This window comes from Capricornis sumatraensis, chromosome 11, assembly GCF_032405125.1.
Source record: "Capricornis sumatraensis isolate serow.1 chromosome 11, serow.2, whole genome shotgun sequence".
NCBI classification, from domain to species: domain Eukaryota; kingdom Metazoa; phylum Chordata; class Mammalia; order Artiodactyla; family Bovidae; genus Capricornis; species Capricornis sumatraensis.
This window is the reverse complement of record NC_091079.1, coordinates 80,715,901-80,730,959: the sequence shown is the minus strand read 5'-3', so window position 1 is coordinate 80,730,959 and position 15,059 is coordinate 80,715,901.

Sequence of the window (15,059 nt, the reverse complement as noted above, 5' to 3'; positions counted from 1 at the left end):
TTGTAGCCTTTGGCCATTTCAGTTTGTTAGGGTTTTTTCTTATTGATTTATACGAGTTCTTTATTTATTAAGGAAATTAGTTCTTTGGGTATGGTTTCAGCTTGTCATTTCTCTTCCACTATGCTTATTTTTTTCCCCATGCGGATGTGTTTTATCTTTATGTCATCAGACTGATTATTCTGGGTTTTGAATCATTTCTAGAAAGGCCCTCCCTACTTCAAGGCAATAAGAAAAATCTTTGACATATCTGAATTTATTTGGAGATGAATAAAGAGGCAGGCTTTCTAGGGGGCTCAGTGGTAAAGATTCCACTTGCCAGTGCAGGAAATGCAGGAGACACAGCAGATTCAGGTTCAATCCCTGGGTTGGGAAGATCTCCTGGAGTAGGAAATGGCAACCCACGTCAGTATTCTTGCCTGGGAAATCCCATGGACAGAGGGGCCTGGTGGGCTACAGTCCATGGGGTCGCAAAGAGTCAGACATGACTAAATGACTGGGCATGAACACACACAGCTTATTTTATACCCAAAGTTTGCACCTCTTAATCCCCTACCCTTGTATTGTCCCTCCCCCCACCTATAACCACTAGTTTGTACTCTATAATCTTTGAGTCTGTTCCCTTTGGGTTATATTCACTAGTTTATTTTTTAGATTCTCTATATAAGTGATAACGTACTGTATATGTCTTTGTTTTTCTGACTTTTTTCACTTAGCATAATATCCTCCAAGCCTATCCATGTTGTTGCAAATGGCAAAACATCATTTTTTATGGCTGAGTAGTATTCCATTTTATACATGCATCACATCTTCTTTATCCACTCATTTGTTGATGGACACTGTGGTGACCTCTATATCTTGGCTATTGTAAATAATGCTGCTATGAGCATTGGGGTGCATGTGTCTTTTCAAATTAGAGCTTTCATTTTTTTCTGAATGTTCTACTCTTGGGATTGCTGGATCATACGGTAATTCTATTCTTACTCTTTTGGGGAGCCTCCATACTGTTTTCCAAAGTGGCTGTACCAATCTACATTCCCACCAACAGTGTATGAGGGTTCCTACTTTTCTACATATCCTCACAACATTTGTTATTTGTGGTCACTGTGGCCTTCTTTTTGGGCAACCACTGGAAAGTCTTTTTGCCTCGAATTCCTTAACATTTTAAACTGATCACTCTCACTCTGTAAGCACTGCCAGTATGCTGTACCTTCCCGGTTCTGGCTACCTCTTTTTCCTTTAGAACTGAACTTGGGTGTCCTCTCTTCCAGGAGAACGTCTCTGATTCCCCTGACTCTCCAAACCCAGGGCTGGTCAAGACTCACATCTCCATGCTCTCAACTCCCTGAGTATTTCTGACAGGTCCTGCCACCTATTCACAGCCAGCCCTCTTGTCAGATGGAAATGTCTTTAAAGCAGGGATATTCCTTCCCAGCTCATCCCAGCAAGTTTGTTCCACTGAATGCCACCCTTTTAGCCAAATGGAAATATTTTCAATAGATGGTGTTATAAAAATAAGTATTAAATTCTATCAAATTGAATCTTAGGACTTTAACACTATATGGACCCTTCAGAAGAGGAAACTGAGGTCTTGAGGATGAAGTGGCTAGGCATGTTTGTACTTGGGCCAAGATGTGAGCAACATTACTGGTGGAATGAAGCTTGTTACCGACAGCAGAAACTATCCCTGGGCTGAGGTTTGTTTGTGTAGTGCAAAACATGTTCATCAACTGGTGTGGCCTGTGGCCCTAATGTCTAAACATTTCTTTGGCTTCTGTATTTTCTTTATCATTTTTATAATACACTTTTTAAAAAGTTTACCTTTTGATTATAAAAGTATACATTGCTTATTATAGAGATTTGGGAATATCAGTTCAGTTCAGTCACTTGGTCATGTCTGACTCTTTGTGACCCCATGGACTGCAGCACGCCAGGCTTCCCTGTTCTTCACCAACTCTCGGAGCTTGCTCAAACTCATGTCCATCGAGTCAGTGATGCCATCCAACCATCTCATCATCTGTCCTCCCCTTCTCCTCCTGCCTTCAATCTTTCCCAGCATCAGGGTCTTTTCCAGTCAGTCAGTTCTTTGCTCAGGTGGCCAAAGTACTGGAGTTTCAGCTTCAGCATCATTCCTTCCAAAGAAATCCCAGGGCTGATCTTCAGAATGGACTGGTTGGATCTCCTTGCAGTCCAAGGGACTCTCAGAGTCTTCTCCAGCACCACAGTTTAAAAGCATCAATTCTTTGGTGTTCAGCTTTCTTTATAGTCCAACTCTCACAACCATACATGACCACTGGAAAAACCATAGCTTTGACTAGACGGACCTTTGTTGGTAATGTCTCTGCTTTTTAATATGCTATCTAGGTTGGTCATAGCTTTTCTTCCAAGGAGCAAACATCTTTTAATTCCATGGCTGCAGTCACCATCTGCAGTGACTTTGGAGCCCCCCAAAATAAAGTCTCTTACTGTTTCCGTTGTTTTCCTATCTATTTGCCATGAAGTGATGGGACCAGATGCCACTATCTTAGCTTTTTGAATGTTGAGCTTTAAGCCAACTTTTTCACTCTCCTCTTTCACTTTCATCATCAGTCTCTTTAATTCTTCTTTGCTTTCTGCCATAAGGGTGGGAATATGTGAAATAGTAAAATAAGGAAAGAAAATGACAAATTATCTGAATTCTGCCAGCCAGAGAAAGCCTGTCTTATTTATGGTATATCACCACTAGGCCTGTAACTAAAATCAAGATGTGTGTTGAATTTTATGTTTTCATTTTTCCATTTGAATTGTGAGCATTTCTCTAAGTCCTTAAAAAATGTGTTTTTCTTTGCAGCCTTGTGTTATGAAGCTTGTTCGTGTACTGTATGGAATTAATTTATAAATAAAAAGAAGCTTTAATGAAAAGGAAAAATGCTACACACTGTATTTTTTATATTGTTATTCATCACTAAGTCATGTCCGACTCTTTGCAACCTCATGGACTACAGCATGCCAGGCTTCCCTGTCCCTCACTATCTCCAAGAGTTTGCTCAAACTCATGTCCATTGAGTTGGTGAGGCCATCCAATCTCATCCTTTGTCACCCCCTCTCCTCCTGTCCTCAATCTTTCCCAGGATGAGAATTCTTTCCAATGAGGTCAGCTCTTCGCATCAAGTGACCAAAGTATTGGAGCTTCAACAATTATTTATAGTAGGTACACTTTACATGGATTGACCATATTTTCCTAACATCTAGGTGGCTTGAAGTTTTTCATCGCAATTAATGAAAAATGTGTTTATTCCATCATCTTGCTGTAATGAAACAATATCTTTGAATTAAATCTCTACCTGTGTTTCAAATCATTGCTTTAGGAGCCACATATTGTTTTTGTCCTCAACTTAGAGGAAAGATTTTTAAAAGACAAATTATTTCAAAATTATCAAGAGATAATGCTGTTTTTCAGACTTACAGATATGGAAAACAAAGTTACAGTTACAAAAGGGGAAACTTCAGTTCAGTTCAGTTCAGTCGCTCAGTCGTGTCCAACTCTTTGTGACCCCATGAATTGCAGCACGCCAGGCCTCCCTGTCCATCACCATCTCCCGGAGTTCACTCAGACTCACGTCCATCGAGTCAGTGATGCCATCTAGCCATCTCATCCTCGGTAGTCCCCTTCTCCTCCTGCCTCCAATCCCTCCCAGCATCAGAGTCTTTTCCAGTGAGTCAACTCTTCGTATGAGGTGGCCAAAGTATTGGAGTTTCAGCTTTAGCATCATTCCTTCCAAAGAAATCCCAGGGCTGATCTCCTTTAGAATGGACTGGTTGGATCTCCTTGCAGTCCAAGGGACTCTCAAGAGTCTTCTCCAACATCACAGTTCAAAAGCATCAATTCTTCAGTGCTCAGCCTTCTTCACAGTCCAACTCTCACATCCATACATGACCACAGGGAAAACCATAGCCTTGACTAGACGGACCTTAGTTGGCAAAGTAATGTCTCTGCTTTTGGTTGGGGGGATAAATCAGGAGCTTGAGATTAACACATTCACACTACTACATAGAAGATAGATAACCAACAAGGGCCTCCTGTAGAGAACAGGGAAATCGACTCAATACTCTGTGATAAGCTATATGAGAGAAGGATCTGGAAAATAATATATACGCATGTAGAACTAAACCACTTTGCTATACACCTGAAACTAATGCAACATTGTAAATCAACTATACTCCAATACAAAATTTTAATGAGAGAGAGAATGCTGTTTTTCAAGTTGCCTTAAAAGCATTGATTACATTTCAGTCAGAAAAAGGAAAGGTTATTTTTTAAATAAACAGCCAAAAAACCAATATAGTGGAATGGCACTGAGTCTAGCTGCAGACTAAGAGAGCATGCGTGCATGCTGTCACTTCACTCATGTCCGACTCTGTTCAGCCCCATGGACTGTAGCCCACCAGGATTCTCCATCCATGGGATTCTCCAGGCAAGAATACTGGAGGGGGTTGCCATGCCCTCCTCCAGGGGATCTTCCTGACCCAGGGATTGAACCTGTGTCTCCAGTGTCTCCTGCTTTGGCAGGTGGGTTCTTTACCACGAGACCACCTGGGAAGCCCCTGCAGCATAAGAGACCTGGCTCTAATATTTGAGGGAGGGATTGATTTTTCTTTCCACTTAGAGCTGTAAATTAGATGTTAATTGCTGTTATATAACACTAAAGAAGGGATGTTGCTTTTGAACTATTTTTTCCATTTGTATAAAAGTTAAATAGTTTGAGTTCAAAAATAAAAGAAAGTAGAAAGAATATTCTGGTTTTTAGAACATGGATGCCAGCTACTAGATTTAAGTTCATAGCCATAGAAAATGCCAAAGTAAAATAAGCTGTTTCCCTAGTAATCTGCGCCCAGGAAAAACTTCCATCTTAAGCCTCAAAATAGGACATTTTAAAATTTATAGCATCATAAAATACATTTTAAACAAGGTAAAATCTAAAATAAATTCAGGTTTGACAGATTAAAAATGAAATCAAGTAATAAAATAGCCCTCTAAATGTTTCTATTTTTAGGTTCTAAGTGTATTTGTCTTATGGACATTATACTGGATTATGGTGACTACACTTTTATTTCACAGACATTTTTATTATTCAATTGTCCCAACTATCAAATCTTTGCTTCTCAGGAAATGTGAAATGAAAAAATAATTTTCAAGAAGAAATAATTTTCAAGAAGAAATACTATACCTCAAAACAGCTTTTGACGTAGCATGTATTTTCCAATTTGCTCTTGGAATATTTTTCTTTTTTAATCACTAGAGGCAACTGCTTAAAAACAGGATGAACGAGGGCAAGCAAGATTGCTATGGAAGTGGTTTGGAGGCTACACAACAATTGTGAGCTCACTTGGGAACTAAACCACTGGGACTCTCTGCAAAACAAAAATTCAAGTTTCAGGAGAGTGCTCCCAGTGAGGCTGGGGCAGGACCAAAACACAGAGGAATCCTCCATGTGAATCTCTTACAGATTTTCCAGGAAATAAAACGATCACTCACATTTATTGACTAATTACTGCATACTGGGGGCCACTGGGGGCACTTTGCAGATATTATTCCATCTAACCATCCCCCAATTCCTCCACCCCTTGCCTAGCCCCATGAAGTAACTGCTGCTGCTGCTGCTGCTGCTAAGTCGCTTCAGTCGTGTCCAACTCTGTGCGACCCCATAGATGGCAGTGCACCAGGCTCCCCCGTCCCTGGGATTCTTCAGGCAAGAACACTGGAGTGGGTTGCCATTTCCTTCTCCAATGTGTGAAAGTGAAGTCACTCAGTCGTGCCCGACTCTTAGCGATCCCATGGACTGCAGCCTACCAGGCTCCTCCATCCATGGGATTTCCCAGGCAAGAGTACTGGAGTGGGGTGCCAGGACCCCCATTTTACACATAGGGAAGTTGATGACCAGAGAATCTCTCCCCAGAAAAGTCTCTCCCGAGTCACAAGGCTCGGGAGCAGCTAGGGTTCAGTCCGGGCGTGCGATGACAAAGCCCCAGCTTCTAATTCCCTGACCCTATCCCTTTAGTCAAGTTTTAACACTGAGAGAAAGCAGAGCAGGAATACAAGTGGGAAGGAGGATGAAATCTCCCAAATCGGATTTCTAAACCAAAATGCAAGAAAGTTGCAATGCTTTAACAAAAGAATAATCTGGGTTTTCCAAGGACTCTCCATAGATACATGGTTTAAGAGGATGAGACCCACAAATACAGCAGTGCTGGGATGCTTGAGTTGGCAAACTCAACCTTCTCTTCCTTCCCTCTGGCTCCCCTTGGAGATGAGTGGCTGTTCTGCCTGCTCCCCAGTCCTCACAGTTGTTGTTCAGTCGCTCAGTCAAGTCCGACTCTTTGTGACCCCATGGACTGCAGCACAACAGGCTTCCCTATCCTTCACCATCTCCCAGAGTGTGCTCAAACTCATGTCCATTGAGTCTGTGATGCCATCCAACCAACTCATCCTCTGTCGCCCCCTTCTCCTGTCCTCAATCTTTCCCAGCATCAGGATCTTTTCCAATGGGTCGGCACTTTGAATCAGGTGGCCAAAGGTCTGTATAGTCAAAGCTATGGTTTTTTCAAGTAGTCATGTACAGATGTGAGAGCTGGAATTTCAGCTTCAGCATCAGTCCTTCCAGTGAATAGTCAAGGTTGATTTCCTTTAGGATGGACTGGTTGGATCTCCTTGCTGTCCAAGGGACTCTGAAGAGTCTTCTCCAATACCACAGTTCAAAAGCATCCATCCTTTGGTGCTCAGCCTTCTTTATGGTCCAACTGTCACATCTGTCCATGACTACAGGAAAAACCATAGCTTTGACTATACAGACCTTTGTCATCAAAGTAATGTCTCTACTTTTTAACACACTGTTTAGGTTTGTCGTTGCTTTTCTTCCAAGAAGGAAGCATCTTTTAACTTCCTGGTTGCAGTCACCATCCACAGGAGTTTAGAACCCAAGAAAATGAAGTCTGTTACTGTTTTCATATTTTCCCCATCTATTTGCCATGAAGTGATAGGACCAGGCACCATGATTTTAGTTTTTTGAATGTTGAGTTTTAAGCCAGTTTTTTCACTCTCCTCTTTCACCTTCATCAAGAGGCCCTTTAGTTCCTCTTTGCTTTCTGCCATAAGGCTGGTATCGTTCGCATATCTGAGGTTATTGATATCTCTCCTGGCAATCCCCAGTCCTGCGATCACGTTATTCCTGGTTCCAGCCTTGCCTCAGAATTCAGATAGGCCTGGGACTTCCCTGGTGGTCCAGGGGCTGAGACTCCACGCTCCCATTGCAGGGGGCCTGGGTTCGATCCCTGGTCAGGGAACTAGATCCTGCAAGCCACAGTGAAAGATCCCACAAGCATCAGTGAACACTGAAGCTCCTGTGTGCCTCAACTAAGACTCAGTGCAGCCAAATGAATACATATTAAAAACAAAAACAAAACAGAATCCAGATAGAACTACCTGCACTGCCCTGGAGCCACGGACCCACCTGCAGCATCCGCTCTGGAGGGAGACGTTCAAAGAAGCCCACTTCCACTCCGAGTATCCTCTGAGTTCTTAGGTTTCATTTCACCTGTAATGAAACTGATGTTTTAATTTGCTGGTTGTGGTTCCTCCTGTCTATCTGCCAAAGCCCAGAAGTGGGAGAGGAAGGGGAGGGAGCAGCCAGGGATTGGGTCCAGCACCCTAGTAAATCCTCCCCACCACCCAAAAACAGAGGAGCCTGGTGGGCTGGAGTCCAGGGCATCGCAAGAGTAAGACCCAACTTAGCGACTAAACCACCACCACCACTATCCTATTAAAACCCTTGACTCTCAAGACCTGAAGGAGCTGGATGTGGGCTCTTAGACATCTTTGGGCTCTAAAGTTCTGTGAAATTGATTAGAGGAAAAAAAGTGTAGAAAGACAGGTCACTTACAAAAGAAAAAACAAAAAAAGAAACTTTGAGCTATTTAAATCCTAACCTCAAATATTTATATTTAGAACCTAGAGTATTTTTTAAAAATCTTTAAAAATATCATTTTTAGAACAAAATTCAGCCTGAGTTGATAAAGTTCCCCAGGGATTATCACAGATTAAATCTTCAATAACCTGGCTTTATGGCTGTCTTTACCTCCCGACTCTGCTTTGTAACCCAAAACATCTCTACTCTTCATCATGGAATTGCAACATCATTAATGTTAAGCAGATAAGTTAGGGGGAAAAGAACCAGAAATGTCTTTCTTGACAAAAGAGAATCCATTCTGGCCTAAGCCATTCTGTGATCTAGGGTTTCCCAGGTGGCGCTACTGGTAAATAAGCCGCCTGCCAATGCAGGAGACATAACAGACACGGGTTCAATTCCTGGGTCAGAAAGATCCCCTGGAGGAGGGCACGACAACCCACTCTAGTACTCTTGCCTGGAAAATCCCAAGGACAGAGGAGCCTGGCGGGCTACAGCCCATAGGGTTGCAGAGTTGGACACAACTGAAGTGACTTAGCACACACACACTCCATTCTGTGATCTAAGCCTTGCCGAAGTACTTGCCTCTGAACAAGTCTCGGAACAAAGGAATAATCTCAAAGGAACAAAGGAATGCAGGAAAAGAAAAAAAAGCAGTCAGACCTTTGTGCAGAGCCCTAGTTCCTCCTCAAGGGATATATTTACACAACAATAAGTCTGTGACTTCAATCCACTAAAGCTTGGACTCTGGACCTTTGCCCCATTTCTATGTTGAACTCTCTTCTGCTCAAGCCCCTTCATGAATGGATACCCTTAGCTTAAAATTTCTGCAAGTTTGCCGTCTGGGGAGATGTTGCTTTGGGCAAGATCCCCAGTGCTCTTCTTACTTGCTGAAAGTAATAATAAATCCTCCCTTCTCCTGAGCTTTGGCTTGGTTGTGCCTACTGGCACGACACCCACTGAGAGGTGAGCCCAGTTTCGGGGAACATTAAGGCCTCCAGCCCCTTTCTGATCACAGTCACCACCCCTCCTCCCTAATCTGTCCTTCCACGATATCCAACCATGAGTCCTTCCATTCCCCTTTCTCCAGCCCTTTGGAGAACACTGTCTCTTGCCTGCCTTGGGTCTGTTTCCCCTTCGTCCCACACCTGCTATTCCTCCCCCACAGTCACCGTGGTCTAAGAGAGGGGCCACAGGAGACTTGCGACTCAGGCCCCGTCAACCTATCTTTTCAATAAATATGTATATGGTGCATATCCTGAGCTCGGCCCTGTTCTAAGTACTTCATAAATGTTGATTTATGTAAGCCTCCTAAGGATTTTTACATAAATTGAGCCTTGGTGGTTCAGACAGTAAAGAATCTGCCTGCAGTGGAGGAGGCCTGGGTCTGATCCCTGGGTTAGAAAGATCCCCTGGAAGAGGAAATGGCAACCCACTCCAGTATTCTTGCCTGGAGAATCCCATGGACAGAGGAGCCCGGTGGGCTACAGTCCATAGGGTCGCAAAGAGTCGGACACACTGAAGCCACTTAACATGCATGCTCGAACAGACAAAATGGGCGCCCCTGATCAAACAGTGCCTGAAGCCAGAACTCCTGGCCTTTACAGTTTGGTGAGCTAGTGAGTTACATTTCTGTTTATAAAAACTTTGGGTTGGGCTGTTCTTCGCTTGCTAGCTTTCTGCTCGGTCTCTCTGCATCCAGCTCTCCCCTTCCAGCCCAGCCTGACCCACAGTCATCCAAGAAACATTTTAAAAGAATAACTCAGAGCACATTACTCCCTGTTCAGAACCCTGTGATTCCATTTGCCTTTGGGTTAAATTCCTTGATAATTTACCCTTGCAGCATTTTCTCCAGGACTACTCCCTTAAACATAATATACGGGAAACTCTGACCGTCCCCCAGGGGTCCTGATCCCTCCTGTTTCTGGTTCGGGCTGTTTCTTCCTTAGTTCTTGCTCACTCCCATCTGCCTGGCAGATTCTACCCACCCTCCAAGGTCCAGCTTTCAAGCCCCCTTCTCGCGTCTCCCAGCCGCAAGTCCCTCCCCCGCCCCCATCCCACACACCACACTTCTGCTTCCGCAGCCCTTTGCTTATTTGCTTATAAACTCTTACGGCCCCTGACCGGGTCTGCTGAGATGTGCCAGAGGCCGCCCCCAGGGAGCACCCGAGATCTGGCCCTAGTGCGCCCCTGTCCCGCACTGCAGGTGTGATGACGCCTGCTCCTTCCCGTTTCAGCAGTCGAACCCTCTGATGCCTTTCTTATTAAAAGTGTGAAATTCCCGAGGGGAAAGGGGACCCCGTGGAGGGCCTGGTCATTTCTGAAGTTCCTGCCGGCGCTAATTGCACTTTAGCTCTCAGAGGCGCTGGCTGCTCCCCGCGAGTCAGCCTGGCCCTGCCGAAGCTGGCCCGCCCTCTCCTGCCAGCTCCACCCGCCAAGTCGTCTGCCCGCCGGGCTTGTTCCGACCGTGGGATAAAGGCCGTCTGAAACCTGAGCCACGGTTAAAAATAACCCACAGCGCTGACCCACTAAGGGCCCGCGGGGGGATCTTCTAAGTGGGGTAAGCCGTCTCTGGGGCTCGCCCCACTTCCACCCGAGCTGGTGGGGGCTTCGGTCTCTCAGGAGAAGCCTCTGCTGACCCAGGCGAGGGGCGGGCAAGTGCACCGGCTCCCACCCGTGCTGGGGGCTTCCAGCCTCGGTGGAGCCGCTGAGGTCACAGCCAGAAGCACTTCTGCTAACAGACGACAGACGCCGGGCGCTCAGCGCTCCCTGCGCACCCTGGGCTCAGAGCCTCCTCCCTCCCGCCCCTGGGCACGCGCCCCGAGCCTGTCATCCAGGAGGGACACGATCAGCTGTAGTCCCCCAGCCTTCTCTCCTGCCCAGGTCAGGGCAAGGTGGCAAGTTTCCGCTGAAGTTTTTCTCTGGGAGGCTGCCTTGGCGTGACAGAGCAGGATAAGAGAGCAATCCTTTAGGACTGTCCTCAGGGTGCTGTCTCATTAAAAGCTAGAGCTATACATCCTAATTTGGAAAGGTCTCCCAAGACATACCCTTATATGAAAAAAAAAAAGTCATAGAATAGCATTATAGTGTGAGTCAACCTATCAATTATACAATGATATGTCTACGTGGATTAGTTTATAAATACACTAAAAGCAATCACAAGCTGTCTGGAAACGCAACTAACTGTGGAGAAGCATTATTTCAGGGGAGACCTGAGAGGCGAAAAGAGTTTTGTGCTTGTTACTTTGTGCTGCTGCTGCTAAGTCGCTTCAGTCGTGTCCGACTCTGTGAGACCCCATAGACGCCACCCCACCAGGCTCCCCTACCAATGCGATTCTCCAGGCAAGAACACTGGAGTGAGTTGCCATTTCCTCCTCCAATGCATGAAAGCGAAAAGTGAAAGTGAAGTCGCTCAGTCATGTCTGACTCTTCGCGACTCCATGGACTGCAGCCTACCAGGCTCCTCCGTCCATGGGATTTTCCAGGCAAGAGTACTGGAGTGGGTTGCCATTGCCTTCTCTTTGTGCACTGAAGTGTTATTTGAACTTTTATAATGAGAATCTACCCAGGAGATACAAATTGAAGTAAACATGAGATATCACTTTATAAATCAAGATCAGTGAAATAGGAAAAATGTGTAAAACATTTTGCTGGTGGCAATAGAGGGGAGGGGGTATCAGGGCTTTCTATGGAGCTCACTTGTTAAAACATCTGCCCGCAATGCGGAAGACCTGGATTCAATTCCTGGGTCAGGAAGTTCCCCTGGAGAAGGAAATGGCTACCCACTCCAGTATGCTTGCCTGGAGAATCCCATGGACAGAGGAGCCTGGCAGGCTACAGTTTACGGAATTGTAAGAGTCACTCAGCACCATCTTTGCTTATTCTCATTCAGTAGAAATGGGTAAAGCTATATAGCCTTTTTGGAAAGTACTCTGGTGGCATCTACTACAATAAAAACACATCATTGAAACTTCCTTGGCAAGCCAGTGATTAAGCCTCCATGCTTCCACTGCAGGGGCATGGGTTTGATCCTTGGTCAGGGAACTAAGATTCTGCATGCTGCACAGTTCAACTAAAAAACCCCAACAAAACAAAACAGAAAAAACACACATATGGTTCACGTGTCCCTTTAAGGTATAGAGTCCAGCGGTTTCAGTATATTCAGTTTGTAACCATCACCACAGCCAATTTCAGAAGTTTCATCACTCCAAAAGAACCCCACCCCGCCCGGAATCCATTAGCAATCAGTCCAGTTCTCTACCACCACTCTCCCCACCCACCCCTAGACAACCACCAACAATCTACTTTCTGTGCCTTTGGATTTGCGTATTTTTGGACATTTCATGTAAATGGAATTGTTCGGTATATGGTCCTTCGTGACTGGCTTCTTTCGCTTAGAATGGTGTTTTTCAAGGTTCATCTATGGTGCAGTGATTTTATTCTTGGGAATCCACTACATGGCAATAAAAGCATTTGTGCCTCAGGACAGATGTACAAGAACGTTTATTGTAGAAATTTTCATAACCGTTAAAAAAGACAAATTGGAAATGCTGCAGACACTCATGAGCAGGAATAGAATACACACACCGTGGAATATTATGCGACAGCTACAGAAGGATGCATGGGCGCTAGGCCAGTTGCATCGGAGGGAATTGCTTAAGTGAGAAAAAGGAAGATACAAAAGAATACATATTATATTCTAACCCACTTTTTGATATGCAAATTAATTCTAAAAATACTCTCAATTTATGCTTTATGACTGAATCTGAGAAGACCTAAACTGAATTCAAAGATGGCAGAAGAATTCATGTTGATGTGTGGCAGAAACCAACACATCATAAAGCAATTAACCCCCAATTGGGGCTTCCCTAGTGGCTCAGACAGGAAAAGAAGTGAAGTGAGAGTCGCTCAGCTGTGTCTGATTCTGTGATCCTGTGGACTATACAGTCCATGGAATTCTCCAGGCCAGAATACTGGAGTGGGTAGCCTTTCTCTTTTCCAGGGGATTTTCTCAACCCAGGGACCGAACACAGGTCTCCCACATTGCAGGTGGATTCTTTACCAGTTGAACCACAAGGGAAGTCCAGACAGAAAAGAATCTGCCCGCAGTACCAGAGCCTGGGGCTTGTTCCCTGGGTTGGGAAGATTCCCTGGAGAAGGGCATGGCAACCCACTCCAGCATTTTTGCCTGGAGAATCCCATGGACAGAGGAGCCTGGCGGGCTACAGTCCATGGGGTTGCAAAGAGTTGGAAATGATTGAGTGACTAAGACTTTCACTTTTGAAAATAAATAAATTAATAATAATAAAGATGGCACAATGAAACCCTTGAGCACTCTTAGACCTACTCACAAGCTCCACTGAGCCTACAAAGTATATGAGAACAGCCCAGACAGAGGGGACATCTGAAACAGGGCTGTTTCTGGAGTCACTTTCTTTTCTTCCTGCAGAGGGCTCCATCCAGGCGAAGAGGTTGCTCTCCTGGGCTTTTGCTTTCTACCCCCATGAAAGCCCTCCAGCATCTGCTTATGTCATATACACATCAGTCAGCAACTCTGCTCCTCCGCAAGCCCTGTCTGCCCGGCCCACCGCCCAGGGCCTGGGAGCTGACCCTAGCTGGTCCGCCCTGAGGCGGCTCCCCTTCCTGGTGCCTGCGTCTCAGGTTGTGTGATGTCTTGCATTTGCAGAATCCAGGCCTTTACTTTTTAGATCCCCTTAGGAGCTTTCCATGGGCAGGCCTGGCTCTGGCTTCACCCAGTACACGTGTGGACAGAGAAAGATATGGACACACCTGGCTGTAATCATAGGTTCTGGGGGAGAGTAAGTCAAGGGTGGAAACTGGGTGGTAAAGGGAAGACAAGAGAGGGAAAGGGGAGCCAATAATAAAAGGAAAAGAAAAAGAGGAGCCATGCACAATCACATTTATGCATCTGGAAAAAATTCTATATATGTTAAGACATATATAAAGACATTAAAAATTAAGAAGGCGAAGAGAATATACTCCTTGGCTAATTTTAAAAGGATTAACAGAAAAGATGCCAACTACCTGACTGCACGAAGGACTCCATCCTTCCCTCCCATTTTCCATATCACACCCCGGGGAAGGGTTTTGTGTGCAGAACTGTGAGCTCACAGGCTGCCATTTGGCTCCTTGTGTCCCCTTAATGCAGCTTCCTAGAGCATATTAGCTGCTTTCCTACAAAATTCTACCATGAATAATTGAAATGAAGCATTACCAGCCAAGGCAAGAGACACAGGCTTGCTGATCCCGGAAGACCTCACATGCCGAAGAGCATCTAGGCTTGTGCGCACAACTCTTGAGCCCAGATGTTACGACTACTGAAGCCTGTGCACCCTAGAGCCTGTGCTTCCCAACAGAAGCCACTGCAATGTGAAGCCCACATTCTGCAGCTAGAGATTAGCCCCGGCCCTCCACAAGTAGAGAAGAGCTGGTGCAGTGACCGAGACCCAGCACAGTCACAAATAAATAAATAAAAATTTAAAAATAGCTTAGCCAAAAAAACAGAAATAGACTCACAGGCAAAAAAAAGAAACAGTTACCAAGGAGGGGAAGGGGATGGGGGGAGGATAAATTAGGAGTTTGGGATTAACAGACACTATTGTTTATAAAACAGATACACAACAAGGATCTATTCTATAGCGTATATCTTGTAATAAACTATCATGGAAAAGAATCTGAAAAAGTATATGTTTATATATACGTATATATATAACTGGTATCTCAGATGGTAAAGAATCTGCCTGCCATGTGAGAGACCTGGGTTCAATCCCTGGGTTGGGAAGATTTCCTGGAGGAGGGCATGGCAACTCACTCCGGTACTCATGTCTGGAGAATTCCATGGGCAGAGGCGCCTGCAGGCTACAGTCCGTGGGGTCATAAAGAGTCAGACGCGACTGAAAGGTTAAGCACAGCACGTAGCATGTATAACTTAATCACTTTGGTGTGCATCTAATACACTGTAAATCAACTATACTTCAATTAAAAAAATAAAGACCTTTCTACAAAAGATTGATGCGTATCGAGAACCCCAACCTCCAGAAATGGCGTGATGGCGGGAGCCGAGAATTAGGTCTACATTCTTTGGAGGGCAAGGTTCATAGC